This window comes from Podarcis liolepis, assembly GCF_965112155.1.
Source record: "Podarcis liolepis genome assembly, chromosome: 6".
In the NCBI taxonomy this organism is placed as follows: Eukaryota; Metazoa; Chordata; class Lepidosauria; order Squamata; family Lacertidae; genus Podarcis; species Podarcis liolepis.
This window is the reverse complement of record NC_139559.1, coordinates 41824973-41849358: the sequence shown is the minus strand read 5'-3', so window position 1 is coordinate 41849358 and position 24386 is coordinate 41824973. Positions and strand designations below refer to the sequence as shown.

Sequence of the window (24386 nt, the reverse complement as noted above, 5' to 3'; positions counted from 1 at the left end):
CACATTTTATGATGTAGTGATGTTGACCATCACTAGGCTGAGATCACCAAGTTATTGGCCACAAACTATCAAAGAGTAACATTCCCCAAGTGCCTTCTGAGCTCTGCTGACTGGAATTGGGTCAGAAGCCATGGAAGATGGGCTCTGTGGCTTCCTGCCAGTTCTTCTGGTCACCCAACACGTGAGCAACCCGTTTTGATAAGGTAAGAGGCGCATTATGGCTCTGTCTTCTCTAACTCTACCATCCTCAAGTTTGAAAAATCCTTGGTTTGGCATTAGAGCTGTGAAACTACCTATAGACAAACAACTTATTGTCCTAAGACCTTTGAACTGTTCAGATGTTCTACCTGCATACATCTATTGAGTACATGGCGAAGTGGGGCCACATCCTCAGATGCTGGCTATGTCTCAGTGGTCATATATTTACTGAGGAGCCCCTCTGTGTATACAGTGTATTCACAGTGTATGCAGGTATGGGGCCCTCATTAACACAGAGAAGTGTGGTTAGTATATATGGACAGTAGATGAACAAAATGTAAGGAGTTCTGATCCTCCCCATACCTTTGGTGAATTATGAGGAGTCCCCCGCCCTGAACCACCATTTTGAGTGTTAGTATTACCAAAACAAAACAGAAGTTCTTATATCTGATTTAGTAGATCAAGGATTGGTCTACACATAGCAAGATGCTTACATGTGCTGCTTCCCTTTGCCCAGTCATAGTGCCGCTCACCATATGGGTTCTATTGGTCAGAGAGAGTTAATTTATCACCGGCAAAGTTTTCTGTCATTGATATGGAACCTCTCCACACAAGGCAGAGGATCTTCATGGCAAATTATGACAGCCGAGTAAGGAGAGTCACCATGTGTGGGGGGGAAACCTTGCCACATGGAGCAGCTAAGAACGTAAGAACGGCCTGTTGGATCAGGCCAGCATTCTGTTCTCACAGTGGCCAACCAGATGCCTGTGGGAAACTAGGGAGCAGAACACGAGCACAGGAGCACTCTCCCTTCCTGTGGTTTCCAGCAAGTTAACATGCCCTTGCCAGCAAGCCCTCCCATCTATATTCCTCAGGTCAGGAAGGCTGACACATTAGCAAAGAAACTCGGCTCGGAAGCTTATAGAAGAGCTGGAGGTTCTACCCATTCCTGGCCCTGATCTAGGCTAATGCTTCCAAGCACTCCCCTCTTGTCCTGAGAAGCCTCATGTGCAGCCAGTCAGCGGTGTATCTGAAGCTTCTGCCTGGCTCACCATCTCATTTCCTTCTGTGATTCTGGGGTAGATGGAAGAGGGTCTGGGAGCCAGTCAGAATCCCAGGGGCCTGAGGCAGGGACCTCCAGCCCTTAGGCAGGGATATGCAGATCCAACAGATCTTCAGGGTTATTGGCAGTAGAGATCTGCTGAGGGGGTGGGGTCCTGTTGCCTTGGTCTGGGGAGGGCTGAACCTTGACAATACCATGTCAAATCACCATCTTCCATTGCCCTTGTTTGGTCCTTTTGCTTTGCTTTGTATTTTAGGATCTGATGGTCCAGCAAAGGAGCACAGAAAGTGATTCTTAAGGTTCACCTTCCTTCTACCCCTGCAGTGAAAGATTGTCATCTTTGGGGTTGCTAGGTGGAGGTGTTCTGAAAGGGAGGCTGACTGAACTAAGTGGCCTGTTGGCTGGCTACTGATTGGACAGTGGCTACCCTTTTGAAGTCTCATGCCTCACTTGCTATCAGATCCTATGCCTTTCAGCTGGAAGCTGGGCAACTGAGATCAGACTATTGTTGCATGTGGTTGGGTTGCACTGAAGGAGAGCTCTAGGTACTCATGAATGAGATGAGGGGAAACAGGGAAGGCACAGGGGAAAGGAATATTTTATGGAAATTAAAGAGGAATTGATTTAGAGGGGATTATTATTATTAATTAATTAAATTGTGTACAATCCTTCATCCAGGAATCACAGACCAGCTTACAATATATATATATAAAAATCAGAATATAGTAATAAACAAAGACAATAACCCCACAGTTCAAAAGGCCACAGATTGTTTAATGATCCAAAGGCCAAAGAGGAATGTTTTTCCCTGGCGCCTAAAGATATGTAGATGGAGAGCCTCCCTGCAGAGGGCATTCCACAAGTAGGGAGCCATTGCAGAAAAGGTCCATTTTTATGTTGCTACCCTCCAGACCTCGTGGAGGAGGCACATGAAGAAGGACCTCAGATGGTGATCTCAGGGTGCAGATCAGTTCATACGGGGAAGGCGATCCTTGAGGTATTGCAGCCCTGAGTCATTTAATGCTTTATAGGTCAAAACCAGCACTTTGAATTGGGCCCAGAAACTAATTGGCAGCCAGTGCAGTTAGGCCGGAATTGGTATTATATGCTCAAACCATCTTGCCCCAGTGAGCAACCTAGCCACTGAATTCTACACCAGCTGACGTTTCTGAACCATCTTCAGAGGCAGCCCACATATAACATGTTGCAGTAATTTAACCTAGAGGAATCTGATGGACAATGAATTTTTGAGGAGAGAAGAATTTTGGGTAGTGGTGATTGTTTGTGGGCTTTATTGGGCATAATATTCCACCTCTGCCTTGTATTCAGCTTGTGGTCTTCAACAAGTCACTTGTCCCAGTCTAGAGCAACTTCCTGTTTCATGGTCATGCCCATTGAGGTGCCTCTGGGAAGCTTACAAGGGCAACTACATTCTCTGTTTGTCCCCAGCACCTGGTATTTAGAGTCATACTGCTTCTGAAGAGGGAAGTTCCTGTTGCTTATCCTGTAAGAGATGGTTGGTTTCCTTGAGTGGAGGCTAGGATGGCTTTAGGCAGATGCAGCCAGTGGCAGACTTTGGTAATCTTTCATATTACGGCATCCTGTGTGAGGCCAAAATTTAGCACCCCGAAATGGATCTTCTAAATGATGGATCTTCTCAATTTTACACTCCCTCAGCTCAGCACCCTGTGTAACAGAACCGCTTTCACCTGTTGCAGCCAAGGGACACTGTGGGTGGGAGGGACTTGCAATGTGTGCGGGGGGGATGTAGCAGCTTTGGTTTGGGGAGATACTCTTGCTAACATATAGAATGGTTTTAAGATCTATAAATTGCAGAGGGTCAGTTTAGTTTCTCCCCGTACTAATTGTGAAATGAAGGGTGCACCATTTCTCCCTAAGGCCACCTGCAAATGTATTGCGACAGTGCCAGAAGTGCTGTGTCATGGATGGCAACGCTCAGACCGGCTGAGGCAGACAGTGCCATTCTTTTACTTTGCACTAAAGAAAGGAAGGGATGGTAGTACCATTTAGAAGGTCTTTCTTAACTGGTAATGGAAAGACTTGGATGTTTTGTTCAGTAAACAAGAAAATGTACTTTCTCTGCCAAATACCTGGATTTCCACCCATAGTTCAACAAAGGCTCTCCTGTTTGGATACAATGTCTCTTTTCTATGTCACTTTGGGTGTAAAAGATGCCCTGAGAGAGGTGTGCAAGATCTGCAAAACATTATTTTGAAAATAAGATGAATGCCTTAAAGGTGAACCCTATTTTTGTGGCCCAAGCATTCATGGTCTGCAGTCTAGGTGTTTGAAGTGTGAATCTGAGCTACAGGTGTATAGTATATATGTGTGATGCATGCACTTGTGTGCGTTTGTGTGTGGTTTGGAAGGGGGAAATTGCATGCAGAAAAGTACAGATGTAGATAATTAATGTTATTAACAGTGGCCATTCACACATAGAAAGACAGTTGGTGATAGCACAGACTTCCCTGCAGTGATAAGCCAATTGACTCATGTAGCACGATAAAAATCCTTTGTCTCCATTCAGTCCACAGGTGATAGCTTTGAACCTCTTGAAGAACTGTAATTCAGTGGTTTCACTTGCAAGTCTCTATTCATACTTTTTCTAATCATGAGGATTAAGGCTAGGCGAACACTCTTCTGCAGGCTAAATGACCCTTCTTGCTTGTGATCATCCTGCCTGTGTTTTGACCTTAGCTGAAATCATTTTTGTGATGTCACAATATTTTAGATTGCTTTGTCATTGTGTTGACATATGCTTAGAAGCTGAATGGATGAGGCAGAAAACCTCTGTACATTCTAGTGTATCAAGTACCAATAGGAATGTGGACTTAGAAGTGATTCAGTAAGTTATAAAACAGAATGGAGAAAAATCTGTGGCCACACTCACCTTTTAGTTACTTCATAGATGAAAGCCATGGTGGTGGTGACTGTTGAGGTCTCTTAGATGGTCATCCTGTGATGCTTTGTAAGACCTGACTTTATGCGCTAATGAATGTCTGGATAAAGGTCAACATTTCAATGTTACTGGAATCCACTTCACTTGTGTTTTTAATATTTCCTTTGCAATACCTCTATGAAGTGTTGAAGACCTATGGGACCCATTCTTCTGACTGGAAGTCATCAAAGAGCAGAAAGTCATTCCTTTCTACAGGAAGCAGAGGGTAGCCAATTATAATCGAACATCCTTTGGAGACTTGCTAAAACCTGGGCATTTTGGAGGGGCTCTTTGGCTGGCTTTTGAGAATCATTAGAATCTGTGCAGATCAGATGAGGAGGGAGCTTATTCCACATCTCCACTCATCAAATGACTGATATCCCAGGAAGTGCCTCTATCCATCCCAGCACTGTGTCTATTGCTAAAAAAGAAAAGAAAAAGAATTGTCGCTACTGCCAAAACCAGTAATGTCTTGGAGGGGTGAAAGAACAAGTCTCTGGAGGAGCAGATTAAGCTCTCAAACTTCAGTATCACACTAGTTTAACCACTGGCTTCTATAAAACAGAGCATCTACTGTTGCTTTGAAAGAACCTTTCCCACTGATCCCACCCTGATGGAACTGGAAACCTTAGCTATAGGGTCAGGATGCTGTACTAAGCCTTACATTGGGCTAGTAAGAAACCATAGGATTTAATTGATGCATTCAGCATACTAACAATGAAAGAGATTACACACTATCAAAGCCAACAAGCAGATGTCTTGAAATGAAAAGATTCCAGTAATTACTTTTAAGTCCAGAGAATTGGTCTTTATCTCCCTTCATTCTGTTGGATGCTACATCCTAATCCATATGAGTGATACTTTGGGACTTGATCTTTCAGGATTTGGAATAAGTACATCTCAAGTGGGTGTTAATTGGAAAGTCAAGTGCAGCCCTGTGGATCCTTACCTGGAAGTAGGCCCCAATGAACACAATGGCACTTACTTCTAAGTAAACATTCATAGGCTTGTGCTCTTTGACTCTTCTGCAGAGCACTGCTTGTTCCCCTGCATGAAAACAGCCACCAAACATTTGTCCTCAGCCCGGTACATGCTTATGGTATTGTAAAGAAACCTAAGAGTGAATTTGAGACTTTCAATGATACAGCCAGCAACAATTTCCATGGTTGCAGCAGCACATTTTCCATCCGCCACACCCATGGCTTTATCACAGTCTTGCTACCTCTGAGTCTTTCTCTATTATATAATACATTCTGAAAGAATGACTGATCACTCTGCATTCCGTGGGAAATTGCTGTGTCCAGAAATCTGCAGAAGAGCTGGCTATTGATGCCACTTGTTGTTGTTGTTTAGTCGACTCTTCGTAACCCCATGGACCAGAGGAAGCCAGGCACTCCTGTCTTTCACTGCCTCCCGCAGTTTGGTCAGACTCATGTTTGTAGCTTCGAGAACACTGTCCAACCATCTCGTCCTCTGTCATCCCCTTCTCCTTGTGCCCTCCATCTTTCCCAAAATCAGGGTCTTTTCCAGGGAGTCTTCTCTTCTCATGAGGTGGCCAAAGTATTGGAGCCTCAGCTTCACGATCTGTCCTTCCAGTGAGCACTCAGGGCTGATTTCCTTAAGAATGGATTCATTTGATCTTCTTGCAGTCCATGGGACTCTCAAGAGTCTCCTCCAGCACCATAATTCAAAAGCATCAATTCTTCGGCGATCAGCCTTCTTTATGGTCCAGCTCTCACTTCCATACATCACTCCTGGAGTTCCATACATCATTCCTGGAGCAAGCCACTCCAGTATCCCTGCCAAGAAAACTCCATGGACAAAGGCAACAGGCATTGATGCCACTATTGATGCTACTTGTTGTTCAGGCAGAAAAAAGCATAGCATAATAGAACCAGATTTCCAAAACTGTTGACCTACTTTTCTAGTTCTGCTGAAATTCTGGCCTTCAAAAGTAACAATGGGTACAACTGCATACCTGGCTCCTCTGGCACTCTATTCCTAATCCTGGAATAGGAACTAATTGCCCCTATTCATCTGGAGAAACCCTGCTTGGGACAAGTATGAAGGAGCATGCTAAAAATTCTTTCTATTCCTGTGATCCATCTTGGAGGAGATGCTTGGAAACAGAAAATATGTACTTCTTCCTCCATTTTAAAAAATGAACATGGATATTATTGCACTTTGCAATATCATTGGTTCTTTCTTTTGATGCCTTATAATTGTGAATATCTACCTTGGAGTACTTTTTAAAATTAAAATTAATCCCCTGCCTTTCTACAAGGCAGCTTTGAGCACCTAAACACACACAGAATTATACAAATGATAAATTCTTACGTCTCATTTAAGGTGGTACATTGGTTTCCTGTTAACTGTGTGCCAGTTTCTTGAATAACCTGGATGCTCTTTACCTTCTGAGATTAGGGTGGCGTGTTTGACTTTCATCTTGGTCTCTGCTGTTTTCCAAATTGGTTATGCCATACCTGAACTTGGGACAATTTTGTAGCCTAAATGAGAGTCCTTTCTAAGCGTTGTACAATGTTGAGGTTTTCTGCCTAATAACTTTAGCCCACTCTTTTCGGCAACTTTTTATAGGTTGCTAGGGAGGTAACTTTGCACCTGTGGGAACCGTCTACTGAACTGATGGGTCTGATTTGGTGTAAGCTGGTATGTGCATGAGGCATGTGCTTCGTACTGATTCTGAACAGATGCTTCAAAATGTCAGGCAAATGTGTTGCCTTGCATGACACTTCATTCTTCCAGTCCCCCCACCACATCCCAGTACATAAAGGGAAGTACTATCCCCCCCCCCCGTCTGAGAAAGTTCCAGGACATCGAGTAATCCTGACTTCAAATAATTAAGACTATAATAAACTTGCAGACTTGTGCAGCGTGGGTTCAGCGAAGATGACAAGCTAATGCAAACCTGAAAAATCTCTGTATTTTCACTCTTCACAAGAGATTTGAAGATGATCTAGTCCATTTGGATACATTAACAAAGCAGTTGAGACTGAACCGTATATTTATATTTAAATTTATACCCAATTTTTATTTCTTTTTTATTCTCTCTTATTTTCGCTCTTCTTTATCCTTTTCCTTTTTTTTTAGGTTAGATTGGTTTTTAATTGTTTCTTATGTTGAAAACTTTCAATTAAAATATTTTGAACATACACACATAGACATTCTCTTCTTTTTAACCTCCTTTGTATTTTGTGTTTCTTAAAACCTACCTATATATTTCAGCCGACCCTTTTCTTCTTTCCATGTTATATTAGTTATTCTAGTGTAACCTTTTTTGTTCTGCATTGGGCTGTTAAATCTATTTTGTAAGTGTATTTTGTATCTACAGTATATTATTATAAGCAGTAAATCTATTCTGTAAGTGCTAACAATTCAAAACTATGCAAGTCTACTAGGTCAGAATGGCTTTTTTTTTGGACGTATTGAAACCTTCATCCATTAAAATCAGGCACAGCTGCAGTACTTGGCATATTTGGACAACACTCATACCCCAGACACGCTGGCAGGGCCTACTGAGTTTGATATTACTTCCTGCTGCCATGGGGCCCTTACCTGACACTGCTGCTCACCTGACACTGCTGCTAACACTCACCATTGCATTGGGGCACAACGCTGCACCCGCTCCCCTGAACTTCCTTACCCCAATGGGTGGCACTTCTGGACCGGTCTAAATTTTCTCAAAATGCAGTGTTTAACATTGATGTCAAGCATTTTATTTGGGGTAATTTCAAATTGTGGCTAGCTGCAATGGATCAGAGCTAAGCCAGTGCTAGGATATGTGAGGTGTGGGGCTGGGTGCAGCAGTGCTAGGCAGGGGTCCAGACAACTTCACAGTGGCAATTCTGGATGCAGCCCAGGTTGGCACCCGCAGGCCCATTACTACTACCAAATTGAGGGCCCACTCAGGCCCTGTCAGCTGTCTTAATTAAATTTCAGGAGCCTTTAAAATGTCACAGTCATTGCAATCAGCCCAGGCTGTACTTTCGAAATAGCCTTCTCTGCAGTGATGAGCAGCACAGGGATGTTAGAAGTCTGCCCCTTAACTTTGAAATTTGTATCCTGGAGAGGTCCATCACCATGTCTGTGTGAATTGCTCAGTTGAGATCAAAGCCATCTGCACATAGAAATGTGATGCTGGTGCTTCTGAAAACTGTTTAGCCCTATGCATCTGATAATTAGATGCTGATTACCAACATGTTTAAGGTGACACTTGGGAGTTCAACATATTTTTCCACCCCCACAGCTTTGATTGACCCTGAATTCTTTATTGCTTACTTGCTTTGATTTTGCTTTTGTCCCTCTCACATAATTGTTACTTACAGTACAGAGGAACTGTGGTAACTGCATTCTGGTTAAAATACGCATATTTTCCTTTTGACAATATTCAAGGCAGGCAAGATTACCTTCCTCCCCAGAACTTTGCCTGATCTTAAAAATATCCTTGCAATAAGTACGTGCTAATCATTGACTGCCTATATATAAATACAGACTGGAAGCATTTAAAAGAGGCTTTTTTGCTTCACTTGTATTGGGCACCTAAGCACCAAGGTTTAAATGTCACATGTGGCTGAATGTAATTTTGCACAATCAATAATTTTGTCAGCTCTGTTTCTAGCCTCTTGCTGGTTTCCATAGATACAGATGGGAAGTGACAGGTTCTCATTGTCTGTGTTGACCCCATTGTAACCTTTTGCTCCTGGACTTCCTTATTAGGGAATATGCTTACTTTGCTGTCTGAGTTCCCTCCACCACCGCCACCCCCATCTGTATCATGCTTATTTTGATTTTCCTTCAGATTTATCCAGGACAAAAGCACTAGCTAAATCTGCCCTTGCTTGTTTGCTACAAAAACTTTTGGATTGACATCTGGTGTCACTATGTGGTTTGGATACAGTGGTAGGGCACAGTTGTAACTCCTATAGTGCTGTCACCTTGATAATAACTCCTGTTACAAAATTGTGTTGAAATTGTAATGGCACAGTCGGTTACCTCTGTTACATTCCAGCTATACCATTAATGTATGGAACCCACAATTCTGTTGCCATGCTCACCATGCTGAGTGTTCTATCAACCTCTAATAAGCCTATGGAGAAGAACCCCAGAGTATCTCTCTAGTTCCAAGCTTTAATCTTTGCATGCAAGTAATATATATTGATTTGTTGAAGAATATAGAGCATACCCCTAATGGCTGCTGCACACAAGTCTATTTTTTCATTCTTTGTTGGGAAAAACTTTACCCAAGCTACGTGGCAAATTCATCTGTTGTCTACTACATGTGCATGCAGAAGGTACACTTGTTGGGACATGGCTTCCTGCCACATGTAAGCACAGCTCTTTTGCTTGATGCGTGGTGTGTTGTGGTATGTACACAAAAATCATGCAGCATGCTTACACCAAATGGATTCCAGTGTAAAAAAGGGGGGGATGAGACTTTTGGTGTGTAATTTTCAGTGTAAGCTGTAGAACTAATGAGATAAAGTTTCAAGAAGGAAGGAGGGATGGAGAAGTCCACTCCTTTCCTTATCCTGCTCACAACTATCCCTCTCATCCATTCCCCAAACAGACAAGCTGGGCTCTCTGCATAGAAGTGATGGTGAGGAGGAGTGGGTTTATCATTCTTCTTCCACTCATCCTCAACTCTCTCATCCATCACTGAGACCATTGCCTCAGGTATATAAAGAGTCATGGCAAAGTCTGTTATTCCAAACCATGCCCTTCACCCTGTTATCCCAAACTGAAAAAGACAGAGACCTCTTGATCCCGAGAAGGAGGTAAATAATGTCCCCACACATACATTACCAAGACAACTTTTGTTATTAGCAGGATATAAATACATACGCATAAATACATATGAGCTATATTTTGAAATGACTGAGGAATAGCCTCCCCTCCTGCCAAACCTGGGGTTTGAAAGTGAAGGAAAAGATGTCCCATGTTTTATATATGAAGTGGTTTACAGTGGTACCCCGCAAGACGAACGCCTCGCGAGACGAAAAACTCGCAAAACGAAAGGTTTTTTCGTTTTCGAGTTGCCTCGCAAGACGAATTTCCCTATGGGCTTGCTTCGCAAAACAAAGCTTGCCCCGGGGACAGCGGGTCTTCTCTTTTGAAGCAAGGGGCTGCGGGGAGATCGCTTCTCCCGGTGCTCCGAAGCCGGGCGTGGGGCAGGGGACACCTCCCGCCGCCGCAGGGACACCTTTTGAAGGCAGGCGGGGGGGAGCAAAGACTTTCGCCCCCCCGCCCGCCTTCAGAAGAGGTCCAGGACCTCTTCTGAAGGCGGGCGGGGGGCAAAAGTCTTTGTCCCCCCTGCCTGCCTTCCCAGGGGCTTTTAAATCGCCCCGGACAGTGGAGAAGTCCTCCGCTGTCCGGGGCGATTTTAAAATGCTGGGGGTGGGAAGAAAAGCCCTTGTCCCCCCCCAGCCTTCAGAAGAGGTCCGGGGACAGACTGTCCCCGGACCTGGTCTGAAGGCGGTTTCCCTAGGAACGCATTAATTGATTTTCAATGCATTCCTATGGGAAACCGTGCATCGCAAGACGAAAAAACCGCAAGACGAAGAGACTTGCGGAACGAATTAATTTCGTCTTGCGAGGCACCACTGTACTTTGGGACATCACTGAAGTGTGTGTGGAGGTGTTTAAACTCGTTTCCTACTCATGATAGCACCAGTTAATAATCCAGCTTCTTGTTTAGGGATGGGTTTCAGTTTTGTGATAGTACAAGTGTTATGTGATCTTAGCAACTGGCTTACATGCAGACACAGACACACATGCAGCCCATCAACTTTGGTAGAGTGAAGTGCCTGCAGAGTTCTGGTCCTTTCCCCAACCTCACTTCAAAATGATTTTAATTCTATGGATGCTCATCTCTGATGGGCTCTATAGTTGCATCCTTCACTGCAGATTCTGCATTGGAGTCTGTGTGTGCTGCTGGTGGTGGGGGTCAAAGATCCTTTCAACTTTGTGATGCTCATTGCATCTTCATGTCCCTCACATGCACCTGTTTCCACCCCCCCCCCACTTATTTCTGGAATTTGTCTCCATACATAAGCAGCATACCATTTTTTAAGGGGGTGAAAATCTTCTTGACATACTGACCAGAATGTTGTTGTTGTTTTTGCTTAGTCATTTAGTCGTGTCCGACTCTTTGTGACCCCATGGACCAGAGCACGCCAGGCACTCCTGTCTTCCACTGTCTCCTGCAGTTTGGTCAAACTCATGTTTGTAGCTTCGAAAACACTGTCCAACCATCTCGTCCTCTGTCGTCCCCTTCTCCTTGTGCCCTCCATCTTTCCCAACATCAGGGTCTTTTCCAGGGAGTCTTCTCTTCTCATGAGGTGGCCAGAGTATTGGAGCCTCAACTTCATGATCTGTCCTTCCAGTGAGCATTCAGGGCTGACCAGAATAGATAATGGTAATTTAAAATTAACACTCAGAGATCATGTTCACAATAGAGGAACATGCATAGAAGCCTTTATTGCAGCACTGGATACTTAAAGAGTACCCTTTGCTTGTAAAAACCCTCTTAGCTGCCAGTCCTGTCCCCGCCCCACCCCTGGTCCACCAAGTCAGTGTAGAAAAGGTAGCAGAGGAGGGAAACTGATGAACAAGAGGGGTGGCAATTTTGGATGAAGTCTGCCAGGCTGGGTTTTCCTGAGTTTGGGGAAATCCTTGGGAAAAGCCTGTGCTTCCCCCAAGAGAGACTTGGAGAGACCTAACCCATTCCAAATTGAGGTGAGTGGATATTGCTATTACTGCACTTGCTCAATATGCTGACCTCAGTGCCAGGGGAAAGGTTTCTTTCTTTTTTTTTGGCAGTTGGTCCTAGGTCAGTGCACAAACATTTAAGTGTTTGAAAAGCTGCCAACTATAACCGAGGGGCAGTCCTGTTTGGGCTATATTTGCTCCTGCTGTGAAGCAATTATCCTTTCATTGTCTCTTAAAGCCTCCACTGTTTTGCAATGCTGTATGACTTAAAACACTTAGCCAGCTTGGCTGTGCAGAGTGTCCTAGGGCTGGAGCACTGCAATGCTCTCAGAATATTCCCCTATCAGCTTTGCCAGCAATGCAGTAAGTGATTCAGCAGAACAGCTCCAGTGCAGAGAAGTACTGCAAGGAATTGGATGAGTCTTTTCTTATGTGTCCATGCCCAGGATCTCTTGGACCCCAGCTTGTTTGCATTTGCTTGCAGTTTTAGTCAGCAGCCTTCCACGTTTTAATTGTGCCTAAGCCCTATTGAACTCAGTGGGCTGACTTTGAAATAAGCATGCATAGCATCAGTCGGTTAGTGCTTACATTTACACTTTTTTGTTTCAAACCCTATTGGGAAACTTATGCACAGGCCTTTCCCCGATTAACTGAGCAAGACAGTGGACTCTTTAAAGGAGTTAAAGGGCCACTATAATGTTGCAGTCAATGCTAGAACAGTAACTCTTTAAGAGTTCTAATTGTCTGAGAGTCAGTGGTAAGTAGTGATGCATGTTGTGATGGGAAGCTGTACACTTTTGTCTGGAATATGAGTCACACCTACCTGCATGGAGCTAGAAAATCCATCAGCTGGGTGCAAGCAGCTTAGATTTTGGTTGCCAAAAGCTGCATTAAGATTTTAGGGAGCTCATTATACTTTAGAACCAACATTTGCTGCTTTTATAGCCTCTGTACCTCAGACAACCTGAAGCTATATCATAGAATCATAGAATTGAAGAGTTGAAAGGGAATGTGAGGATCACCTAGTCCCATGCCCTGCAATGCAAGAATATACAGCTGTCCTATAGTTGCAACCTTGATCAAACCTGCAACCTTGCAACCATGGCGTTATCAGCACCACACTCTAACCAACTGAGCGATAATTGTGAATATATTATAGCAAAAGTCAGTGTGTGTTCTCTGCCAATGTAAACTAATCCTGTAAAGGCTCTCCAGAACAGCTTTCCGAAAGGAAGAACATGAAACAATCTGTATGTAGATTTTGATTTGCATGTCCATAGATGATGTACTTAGTACCGTAACTTGCCAGCATCTGGTAGTGGAGACTAGGAGAAAACTCAACCTCCTCTATTGCCTGCTGCTACAAAAATTGTGGTGGTTCCATAACAAAAACACAGCAGCAACAAAATGGTGGCCAGTTTGGCATTTGTGTGTAGCTGCCTCTCCATGGTAAAAACTTCCAGTGTGGTCACAGGTTCAAATCACTGAGAGAAGAATCACTCAAGATGAGCATCTCTAGTTGAATAAAGACCAATAGAAGAGTTTATGGATTTTTTTTGAAACAGGGACAGCAGTACAGCTCCCTCTTCTGGAAGAGCAGAGAAGACATAAATGTCTCAAGAGAACTAGTCTAGTGAACCTCTAATATATTCTCCTGGGGGGGGGTGGGTGGGCTCAGAGCCCTCATCACAGTATTATCCAGTGATGATCAAAGGGCCTTGTTTTATGGCACAGCTCTGCTTACTTTTGCGAGGCCTTCCCGAGGTCTATGAAAATGAGACCTGCCACCCTCTCCTCATAGTTTAACTTCTGCATCATGTTTTCTGTCCTCTATGATTCCTTAGCTTCATAAACAGAGCTGGTACAAAAAGGAGACGGCATCTTTTGGAACAAGAGAAAATAGGCTGCCGTACAAGGATCTCTGGCTTGCACTGTGCAGAACATGGGGACTGGCCCTAGCTGGCACTTGAGCCTGTTTTCAGCTGACTCTGAGAGAAGCATAGAGTGGGCAGTGTCTTGGACTACAACTCCTGCATTATTCACGAGGGAAATCCACAGAGAAGGGAGGGGAGGAGTAAACAAGGAGAGTGTGCAATAGCTGTTAATACGTGGCCTGGTGTGCTCTCTCATTTGCTGTGGCACTTGAAGGTTTGGTGGGCTTGAGATAATGAGCCTCTATGTAAGCCACAGAGGAGGAGGGATGGTGAGCAGAGAGTGATTTTTTTCCTTCCCAGCAGCAGTTGCATTAAATCTATATTTGACCCTGGAAAAAGTCTGCTCGGTTTTCACAGCATCTGAAGGCCAGAGGTCTGCTTCCTTGGAAACAGTAAGGAGCAGCATTTTTCACCCACCTGAGCAGCTTGGAGGTTTCCTTGGTCGTCTTGGCAATCATGACTGAATTATTCCTTGCCTCACCTGGAGGACCATCACTTTTGGGATAAAGGTGACTGAAAGACAATTGAATAGCCCTGGCAGGGGAGAGAGAAAGAGGAGGAGAAATGGCTTAATTGTGAAAGGTGACAAAGGTAGGCTGGTCTGCTGATTTGATACCAAATTCTTGGAGATGTAGATTAGATTTGAACAGGTGCTATAAGATGAAATGATGTAGAAGAGTTGGTTGGTCCAGCACCTCTATGCCAGCATCCTCTAGAAGGAAGCACTGAAATATTGTGTGGTGGCCTCTCGTCCAGTCTAAACAAAAGATTAGAGCTGGAGTTTTCTAATGAAGCTGTGTCTTTAGCACTGCTTGAGGAAACCCAATGACAACATGATTTCTGATTTTGTTTTGCAGCAATAGTTTCATTTTAGCTTCTTTGCTTTTTCTGTGGTTGCTAGCATTGCACTGTGCTCTAGCACTGTCAATAAAATTAATCCATATGTGTCCCTCCCCCTCCCTCGTGTTCTTGTCCTTGAATCTCTCGTTGATTTATTGCGTGTCTTCACATGCACCTATTTGAATTCAAAGTTCTGCTGGCAGATAGGGGAGAAATGCATTTGGGTCTTTGTTATCTGATGGGGAAAGCAGAAATAATTTGATTGCTGTGTGACTTTGATTTTCCAGTCATGGTAGAAATGGCAATATATCTTGAGAGGTACAGTGGTTAAAATACTGATTTAAGGGAACACAGATGCAAACCTCAGAGCTAGAACACTTATAGATTCTCTTCCCCCCCCCCCCAGCTACATTTTTAGAATACAATGCAAGATGAGGTTTGGTGGCAGGGGAATGTCCACTTTCTTCCTCTATGCCTGAATATTTTGCTTTAAAACTGAAGATTTTACTGAACTCTGAATATGTTACCCTTCCTATAAAAAATATATGCAGCCTGGGCTCTCTCCCCCCCCCCCCCATAATTAAAAAACACTCAGGGCTGATGGGAGTCCCTAGAATCTTGTAGTCTGCTTGCCTTTTTGTATTCTGCTGCTCTTCTATTCTTGTAACTTTGGCCTTTTTTTACTGTATTATAAGCTTCCCTGAGCTTTTAAAAGGAAAGGCAGGCTATAAATGTTTCGAGTGGATAAATATTTCTGAATCATGGCAGGTTTTTTCAAAGAATTGAACATGTTGGCATCCTTCTGCTTTGTAACAACAATAGAGGTGATCAGTAATGAGAGGCAGGAAATTTCCCATTTCTAAAAATGTGTGGTTTCATAAAATGAATAAGTAATGTAATGAATGGGTACAATAGCAGTCAAAGTAGACAGCTTCAAAGTTGTAATTAACTTCTTCAGGTGACTGATCTTAGGAGAGCATGCTTGCCTGTGTAAATAAGGGTAGGTCTTTGGGTGGGCTCAAATAAGTGCCTTAATATTTTCGTTGCCTTCATATTTTTTAAAAATGTAAAGAGATGTAAGCTTGTCATATCATATTTAAGTATTCTAATAAAATACTTTCTAAGAGAAGTTATGCACTTATTGACTATATTTAAATCACACAAGTAAGTGCATTTTATGGATTCCCCCATGCAATACTTCAATTATATGTTATTGCCAAAACATAAAATAAAACTTGAGACATATACATCATACTTTCCCCCCTTTTTTCTTTTTAAGGTAAGCATGTTAAAGCAGACCCCAATCAATTTTAGTCCAGCAGAAGCCCAATAAATTTAGGGCAGCAGAAACATCTTCAGAATTTTCTCGGATTCAAAACTTCTCAGAAAACCCACATCACTGGATAGTATAAAAGCAGTTTTGAGGCAAAGGGTCATGGAAATGAGTAGGAAGCTTTGTGCCAAGTCTTTCTTCCAAACTATATGGATCAGATTCTGTTTGATTGAAAACTATACAGGAAGTCTAACTTGGGTTCACCTCAGACCGCTGTCTGTTGGTTACTTGATATGATGATCCATATGTAAGAAAACGGGAGTATAATGGAAGGTAAGCTGGTTAGCACATGGTTTTTTTTTTTACTCTTCCCAGGGCAGGTGTATTATTAACTTCTCCCTACTCAATAAATATTTGCTACTGATGAACATGCAGTTGTGCAGTACTATTTTAAAATAGTTGTATCTATCCCAGCAGGTAGAATCTAGCTACTATCTTTTATTCTACCTTAAGAAGTGCCTTTCCCATAGCAATCTGCCCATGACCTTAGGTCATTTGCTGAAGTCTTTCCCAATGTCATCCTTACCAGAGGAGAAGTAAGTAGCAACAAGAGAAAGGGCCTTTCTGTGTTTTTGTTTGACACTCTTGGAGCCCATCCTGCTTTCTTTTAGACCCCAGGCAAAAACGTTTTTGTTTACCTATTGTTGGCCTGTTGGTTGGGTATAAATGGGGTGTGTGTGAAAAAAAAGTCAGCTCTGTACTGTGTTTTAATTTGTTGGAAGCCAACCAGAGTGGCTGGGGCAATCCAGTCAGATGGGTGGCAAAGAAAGAGAGAGAGAGAGAGAGAGAGAGAGAGAGAGAGAGAGGGGGGGAGAGAGAGAGAGAAAGAAAGAAAGAAAGAAAGAAAGAAAGAAAGAAAGAAAGAAAGAAAGAAAGAGAAAGAAAGAAAGAAAAGTGATGATGATGCATCACAATAAAACATACACACATGAAAAACATGGGACTTTTCTCTTTGGGGAGCGAGTGACTGAGAGGCATAACAAATCTATCTTGAAAACACATAGGGAATAGGGCAATTCATTTCGCGCTAGATAGAGATCAGCCAAAGGGGGGACATGAAATCTCTTAATCAGCAATTGCCTCTGGGTTCTGCCATCTGTTCTGACAGGTGCCACCCTTTAGCTCCCAGGCTTTGCTCCCTATGTCTCAGGATATGATCCCCAGGACATCTGGTAAGCCTAGCTAGAACTGTTCTAGCAACAGCTGTGCATTGAATACAACGGGTCCCATTTCCTCCAGAAAAACTAGTCAAATGTTGGATATCTTAATTTGATGCCTCCTGAAAATGGGTTCTTGCATGCTGTTCTTTCTTTCATAATGTATGTCATGACTGTGCCAAGCAAGAGCTACTAGTGCCAGTGCATTGTAATGGGTGTTGACTGCTCCTACAGCTAGGAGAACGAATTTTAGGTTTCTCAATTCTTAGGGTTGGTAAGGGTTAGTTCAGAAAGTCAGTATACCCAGCCCTCCTAGGTTTGTTACCACTTCAGCAGAGCCGGCCCTCCCATGACACAGGGTGCAGTGCCTGCCCACCCCACTTGCTTCTGCCACCAAGAGGGAGGCGTTCTGGTGTGCAACATTGCTGCTCATCTCCCCCCCCCTCCCCGCTCCCCAGGCAGAGAAGCCAGGCGAGTGCCAACACCTGGAGGAGTGCTCCAACTTCTGCCAAGTTGGGCGAGTGCTGGAGCTCAGCAGCGGGAGTGGGGGGGGGGGAGGCCAGGAAGCGGCAATTTCCATTTTGCCTCAGATGGTGAAATGGGATGGGCTACCCCAACACTTCAGAATACATCTCACTTTAATATTTATTCTTTTTTGTAAGCACAGCCTGGGCTATGACTTTCCACCAGCTGCCACTCCCTTCCTGTTTGAATTTTCCCTTTTTCTCTGTTCCATGTCCTTCCAGCCATCTTTTTCGATTCTTCCCCTTGCAAACAGTTGTTTAAATCTGAACCTTGAAAGCAGAATAAACATGTTTGTATGCCAAAAAGAAAAAGAAAAAAAGAATGTAGATGGGAGACAGCATATCTAAATGCTCTGTTATACAGTGGTACCTCGGTTTACAGATGCTTCAGGCTACAGACGCTTCAGGTTATACTGTGCTAACCCAGAAATAGTACCTTGGGTTAAGAACCTTACTTCAGGATGAGAACAGAAATCACGCAGCGGCAGCGGGAGGCCCCATGAGCTAAAGTGGTACCGCATGTTAAGAACAGTTTCAGGTTAAGAACGGACCTCCGGAATGAATTAAGTTCTTAACCTGAGGTACCACTGTATCATAAAGGGCTTGCAAAAGAGAAACTGAGGACATTGGCAGAAAATTCTGGGTTTGACATGGATGAAACATTCATGGAGTAACTTGTCCTGTCAGCTGATTACTGAAGTGGGAAAGCTCTAAATCAGCCCCTACACTTATAGGTTCTTGTTAAACAGTTAGGGTTAATTTTTTCTACCTGCTATCTCTATTCTCTACTTTAATTATATTTTATTGTTTTATATTTTGTGTTTGATGCAGGCTGTAAGTCTCTTGACTGTCTCTCTACACCAATAAACCAACAAGTAAAAGCAGTTCATAGAACTGAGTTGCTCAGTGTATAGAAAGTTTTAGAAATAAATCTTAAATCTTCCTAAAAGGATTGAGGCATGCTGCCCCAAACTGAGACACTAACTGGGCAAAGCAATTTGAAAGTTGCTGCGTTTTGGTCTGATTTTTTTTTTAACCTGTGCAAGTGACAAACTTTACTTTTCATTGAGATTCACTGCCATCCAACGCATTCCCCAAATAATAATTGCATGTCACAATGCCATTGTTTTGAAAGCGGTCTCCAATTATACTTTAGTTTCATGTCTCCGATTGGAGCAAAGGCAATATGAACTATTAATCATACCTTAAGCGAAAGGAGTTAGATATGGTGTGGGGGAGTAGGTGAAGTACATGGCAGTTTTCCTTGCCCATTTCATTAATGAACCATTCATGTGTAACTTCTGCAAGTGCAGAAGGAAAGGAAATGGGATTTTCAGAAGGTGTTAATAAGAAGTGCTGATTGGACCACTGGGATCAGAGGTGCTGTGAGCACATTCTATAAAATAGTACAAAAGAGCTTGGGTGGTAATTATTCTTCAAACCATTCAGTGCTTGTGTCTTACTGCCTGACCCTGTTAGCTATCCAAGCACAGCAACTTAAGGATCGTGTTCTAGGTCCTAGTGCCAGGACATAACTGAAGCTTCTAAGCTAAGGCTTTGGTCCATCCATCAATGCTCCATTAGAGCACTTGTATTTTTTGACATTGGGAGGAAGGTTTCTTTCAGTGCCTTTTCTTGGCCTCTTTGCATTGTCTGCATGAGCCTTTCTGGTATTCAAGAGCCAAGGAGCCAGGTGTAAACATGTGGGCCCAGTCATAGGGGTAACGAAGCACATGGAGGTTTCCTGGCAGGCATGTTACTTAACCATGGAAAAAGACTGGGCACTCTGGCTATCAGGGCTTACTCTGAGCTATGGGGTGCCAACAGGATATTCTGGGCTCTGTACACTGTATGTGGATTGGGCCCTCCACCTCACCTGCAGTCTGTTGGCAAGATCTGCTTCTTGTGTATATATTAGCACAGGTGCCTCTAGGCACATTGTGACTGGGATCTCAACGGCACTGTGTTTTGTAATGTTCTCAGTCACCCTGTAAACAAAGTGTGGGATTCAGTGTCACACTGTTCCCATCATTCCATCTGCACAAACATTCCAGATTGCCAGATGAAAGGATATTCCTTTCCTCCCCTGCACACTGTTCTGGGGGTTCTCCCAATGCCCCTATAGCTAAATCCAGGGGACATGGGTGAAGAGAGAGGGGAAAGCCCCATTGCATATGTGGAATTCCTTGCACAGGGCTTCTTCTGACATGGCTGGTTAGGTGAATCCTACCCAAAGTTTTTAAAAATGATCTATTTTTTAAACAGGAGAAGGGACTGGAGATTGAGGGTCCAGAACAAAGGACTCAGGACTCGGTTCCCCTCACTGCTCCCCCAACAATGGACCTGTTTCCTAGGACTGAAGAGCAGTGAATGTTAGTACATTAAAAGTAGTACACCTCTTTGCCTTCAGGCTTAGAAGATAGAAGATAATTAGGTATGGCCTGGCATGCTTTACATGTCTTGCTATACATTGGACATGTCTTATGTCTGATCTTTGTAAGCTGTTCTGGGAACCCTTCTGGCTAAAGAGCAGGGTACACATGACTTTAAAGAATGAGACCAAGGTCCATCTAGTCTAGCTGCCAACTTTCAGTTTCTGATGTTGGACAGCCAGGTACCTTTTAATACTCAAGAGTGAGACATGGTGTTGATGTCCGTTCTTTGTTGTACTTTTGAGTCTGAGCAAGAATCTCTCATTCCTAATTGTTTTGGCTAAAGATCATTGTTAGACATAATCCATGATGGATTTTAGTGGCAATGGTGCACATTGTAGTTTGCACCAAGATAAATGAAGCTTATCAAGGCACCTGGCATGGAATCATGTTTGTTCTGTTTTTTTCAAGCCATGTGAACCTGAAGCCCCCTCCCCCCAGTAAGGAACTGTGTTTGTTAATTGGAGCAGGGATGGAAAGGCCTTCAGTCTTTTGAACATTGTGTGGTAAACCCTCATTCATTCTCTAATGGCTGTTATCTATGCATTACCACAGGGATTACCTAACTGGACATTCCTGCATATGGAAAACTAGTATTTCTGGGAGAAAGTGCAGCTAGAGCCTTCCTGACAGCTCAGTTTTCTACGTGCAGGAAATTTTTGTGCATGGAGAGAAGCATTAAGTCACATATGCCTCATCTAATTAAGGTTCAATTACGAATTAGGCAGCATTGCCTGATTCTTTCCTCTGCGTGTTTTCTTTCCCACCCAAACCAGTGTGGGCAAGTTGCAGACAGAAAGAAGAACACTTGGAAATATTGTTGCCTTAATTTTTTCCCCTCCAGTCTTTTCTCAGCATCACAGACCTGTTTATTGAGACAGTGTCATCATAAATCTGTGTTTAGAAAAGGAAGTTATTGGCTGTGTACACATTACTGTTTACTCTGGCTACAGTGCATTTCCACTGCTTGTTTTTGAATTCATGTACACATATTACCTAAGATCCAGAGTTATACTGTAGTTTCTTGTACAATACTATGTTTTTATGTGGTTTCCTTCAATCCAACATGAACATGGTTTCCTTATTCAAGTTGCATGGAATCCCAGCTGTGTCCATTTGTGAAGACTTCCTTTCCATCTGTATTTCTGGGGGCAGAGGCAGGGCAGGGAAACCAACCAGGCAGTACCATCAGGTGAAGACACCATCACCTAGTCTCTACCCATTGGTATGGGTGACTTCAGTGCACATGAACCCATGCTGCTGACTTGAAATGCAGTTAGAAAAAACAACCTTGCTTCATTTTAATCCGGTAAAGTGTACACAGCCAATGTCTGTCTGAATTTATATCTTCAGTGAAGGGGTTCTTTTTTTGCCTGAATAGCAGAGTTGTCCAAAATTCAAAGTAACTGTAGATCAAGAAAAATAAGGATAAAAGTGTATTCAAGAATTTGAAAAGAATATTGTGTGTTAAACGTGTTACCATTTGAAGAGAGAGGATATTGTGCTTATTTAATACAGATCTGTCCTCCTAAAGAGCAGCTGTTCTTTCATATGTTGTGCATATTCTGATAAATTAGAACTAGATTTTGACCTTTACAAGCTTTAGATATCACTTGTGGTTGCGAGCTTGGAATATTTATTTGAAGCATTTATAACCCACTCTTCAGTCAAACATGCTTCCAGGATGGCATATGAAAAACAGTAAGACTGACCCTGTTCTCAGGCTTAGAATCCAAAGACATGACACAAAATGAAAATGGGGTAGGTGGAGAGGAGAGGGGGAAAAACACATGGATGTCTTTAGCTGAAATTCTTGCATCGCAGTGGGTTGGACTCAATGGCCCTCAGGTCCCTTCCAACTCTAAGATTCTATAAGCTTGGGCACTAGTTCTTCTAGTTATAGCTGTTATAACACAGGCATGTTATATAGTTACAGTTATATAGCTCTGCCTGTGTGGGAGTGTAACTGCTCTCAATCAGATCTGGAAGAAGAACTGGTGACAATGTCTGGGGCATGCCAGATAGCAATGTCAGGACCATGAGGTTAGAGTTGCTTCTGTGATGCAGTTCTTTCCTTAGACAAGTCACCTGATGGAAGGTGGGCTCTTCACAGGAGAGGTACTTGATGGAGTCACCAAAGTCAGTGGCAATTAGTTTAGTTAATGCACTTTATTAAAACTGCATATTGCTTCCCAATATAAAAAGTCCTATAGCAATTAACATCCATTTAAAAAACAAAAAACAAAGACATATTAAAAACAAATGTAACAATATAGTACAATATATCATCACTGCTTCCCAAATACCCAGGAAAACAAATAGGTCTTTACCTGGCACTGAAACATTGGTGCTTTCCTGGGACTTCCCTGGGAAGAGCATTCTGGTTTGGGCTGCCTTGGCCTCAACAAAGGGTAACCCCTTCCTGGAAACATTTGACCCACACCCAGATCCGATTGAGGAGCAAGTAATATTGACTAGGTCAGGAGGACAAGATAGTTAAATGCCACCAAGCACTGCTGCCATGTACTTTGGCTACCTTTTTGTGAGCCTCCTATTGAAATCGGTGAAACTTAACAGAAGCTGCATGATAGCAGAGTTTACTGTTTAGCTCCCCATAGCAAGGTAAGTTCGACTAGTTGATGTTTGAAAACTCCGTCAGAACCTTAATTTGATCTCTAAAAAGAGGACGCCTGTGCAAAGAGAATGCCACATTCATGTTGCATTTCTTTCAAATGTTTGTCTATCCAGTGCTTTCTACTAAAAGTAGAACTGGAAGGTCAACTTTGATTTACCATGCAGATTCCACATAATTCAATTTTAAGAATACAAAACACTAGCTTGGCTGGCATAAGTAACAATTCCTGACCTAGAAAAGATTAAATTAAGTTTTAAACAATTCCACTATCTCTGCTAGAGATGAGAAATAGCTGGTTACACCCAGGGCATCTGGGGACTTAAAATGTGAATTTAAATATGAACTTTTAGCAAGGACACCTGTCAGTCTTCTATTCTTGAACTGAGCTGAATATCTCATGTAAAATGTATCAAGCAGTTAGTAGTTATATGGCTGACATTGATTTGAAGGAAACTTGGCCGTATGCCTGGGAAAGGATCCCCATATTGAGGTCTGCTTAATTGTATGCTCAGTTGTGTTCAGCGCACTGTGCATCACAGTTCATATCCTTACTTAGACCAAGAGCAACACTTAGGGCAGTGATTTGCCAAAGACCCCACAGAGAGCATCACGTATATGTTCAACATGTGCCACCCTCTTCCTGCTTTAATGGTATTTCTAATGTCCTAAAACATTGGCTATGAGAACCTTAACGTTGGTGGACATGAAAGTCATGAAAAGTACCCTAATGCTGAAGGGGCTGAAGTGATGAGTTGGGTCCTCTCACTTTTCTGCCAGTCTGTGCTTCTATACCTCAGGGAGTCCATTGTTTACTTTCTCTTAGTAAATGAAACTCCATAGCCCTAATCTCCATGAAAATGAAAGCATTAAGCTTGATTAAAGCTTGCGAAAGAGCATAATGAGATCTACTTGAAAATGTGCACGGAACTCAGAGTCCCTATTAATATCTCAGTCATAGTAGCCCAGTTATACTATTTGGTTTGCTGAAATGTCTCTCCATACCTGAGGCTGAGTATCTAAAGATAATATATTTCTGTGCTCAGTAGAGCAAGGTGCAAGCTAGTAGTTCAGAGTGTTTTAAGATCAGCAGTCCAATCTGAACCAGGAAGATAAAGTGTGACCTCTGGTAAGCAGTGATTGCAGTAGTTATTAAGTGAGGTTAAGCTGGTTATTACTCCCTAGGATTGCATTTTGGCTTGTTGCTCTCTTCCAAGTGAGAGGCTGGATTTTGAAGCAGTGGCTGTCAAACAACGCAAGACATGAGCCATGCCTACAGTTTCAGCTCTGACTTTCCTGTTACTTGAATGCAAGAAATAAATATCTCCATTTAGCTAGGAGGAGGGGGCTGCTACGATTGAAGAAGGCAACACTCTGTGTGATGTGGGTGGAAGAGGGGGAGGTGGAAGCCCTGCTTGGCAATTTCTATGCATTACCGGAGGCAAGAATCACACATACTTTTCATGAATAATTTTTGATCATTCAATTCACTAGGGAATCCCTGTGCATAAATGCAGGTTGTTATGGATACAAGAAACTGCCTTGCTCCCCATGGATTGTAACAAATGGATTGTGTTGCTATTACGGAG

General features: G+C 42.9%; 1 protein-coding gene and 1 long non-coding RNA gene across 23 annotated transcripts in view; one reads left to right on the top strand and one right to left on the bottom strand.

The window, feature by feature from the left end:
* The window catches only part of NFASC (neurofascin), a 176394-nt gene that overhangs the window by 16154 nt on the left and 135854 nt on the right, over window positions 1–24386 (top strand). For 12 of the 22 annotated variants that reach the window (XR_014527469.1, XR_014527470.1, XM_083508757.1 and 9 more), the window contains exon 1: window positions 34–203. The exons of 6 other annotated variants lie outside the window; for them this stretch is intronic. The gene's annotated coding sequence lies outside the window, so the exon portion shown is untranslated. Of the gene's footprint in view, window positions 1–33; window positions 204–14225; window positions 14471–24386 lie in introns of those variants that run through there. 4 more of the 22 variants (XM_083508771.1, XM_083508769.1, XM_083508765.1 and 1 more) reach the window with 2 other exon arrangements.
* Window positions 2015–5551, bottom strand: LOC310709932. Its single transcript, XR_014527716.1, has 3 exons — window positions 4173–5551; window positions 3373–3478; window positions 2015–2765 (listed from the first exon to the last, which is right to left on the bottom strand). It is a non-coding gene; the product is annotated as an uncharacterized lncRNA (long non-coding RNA).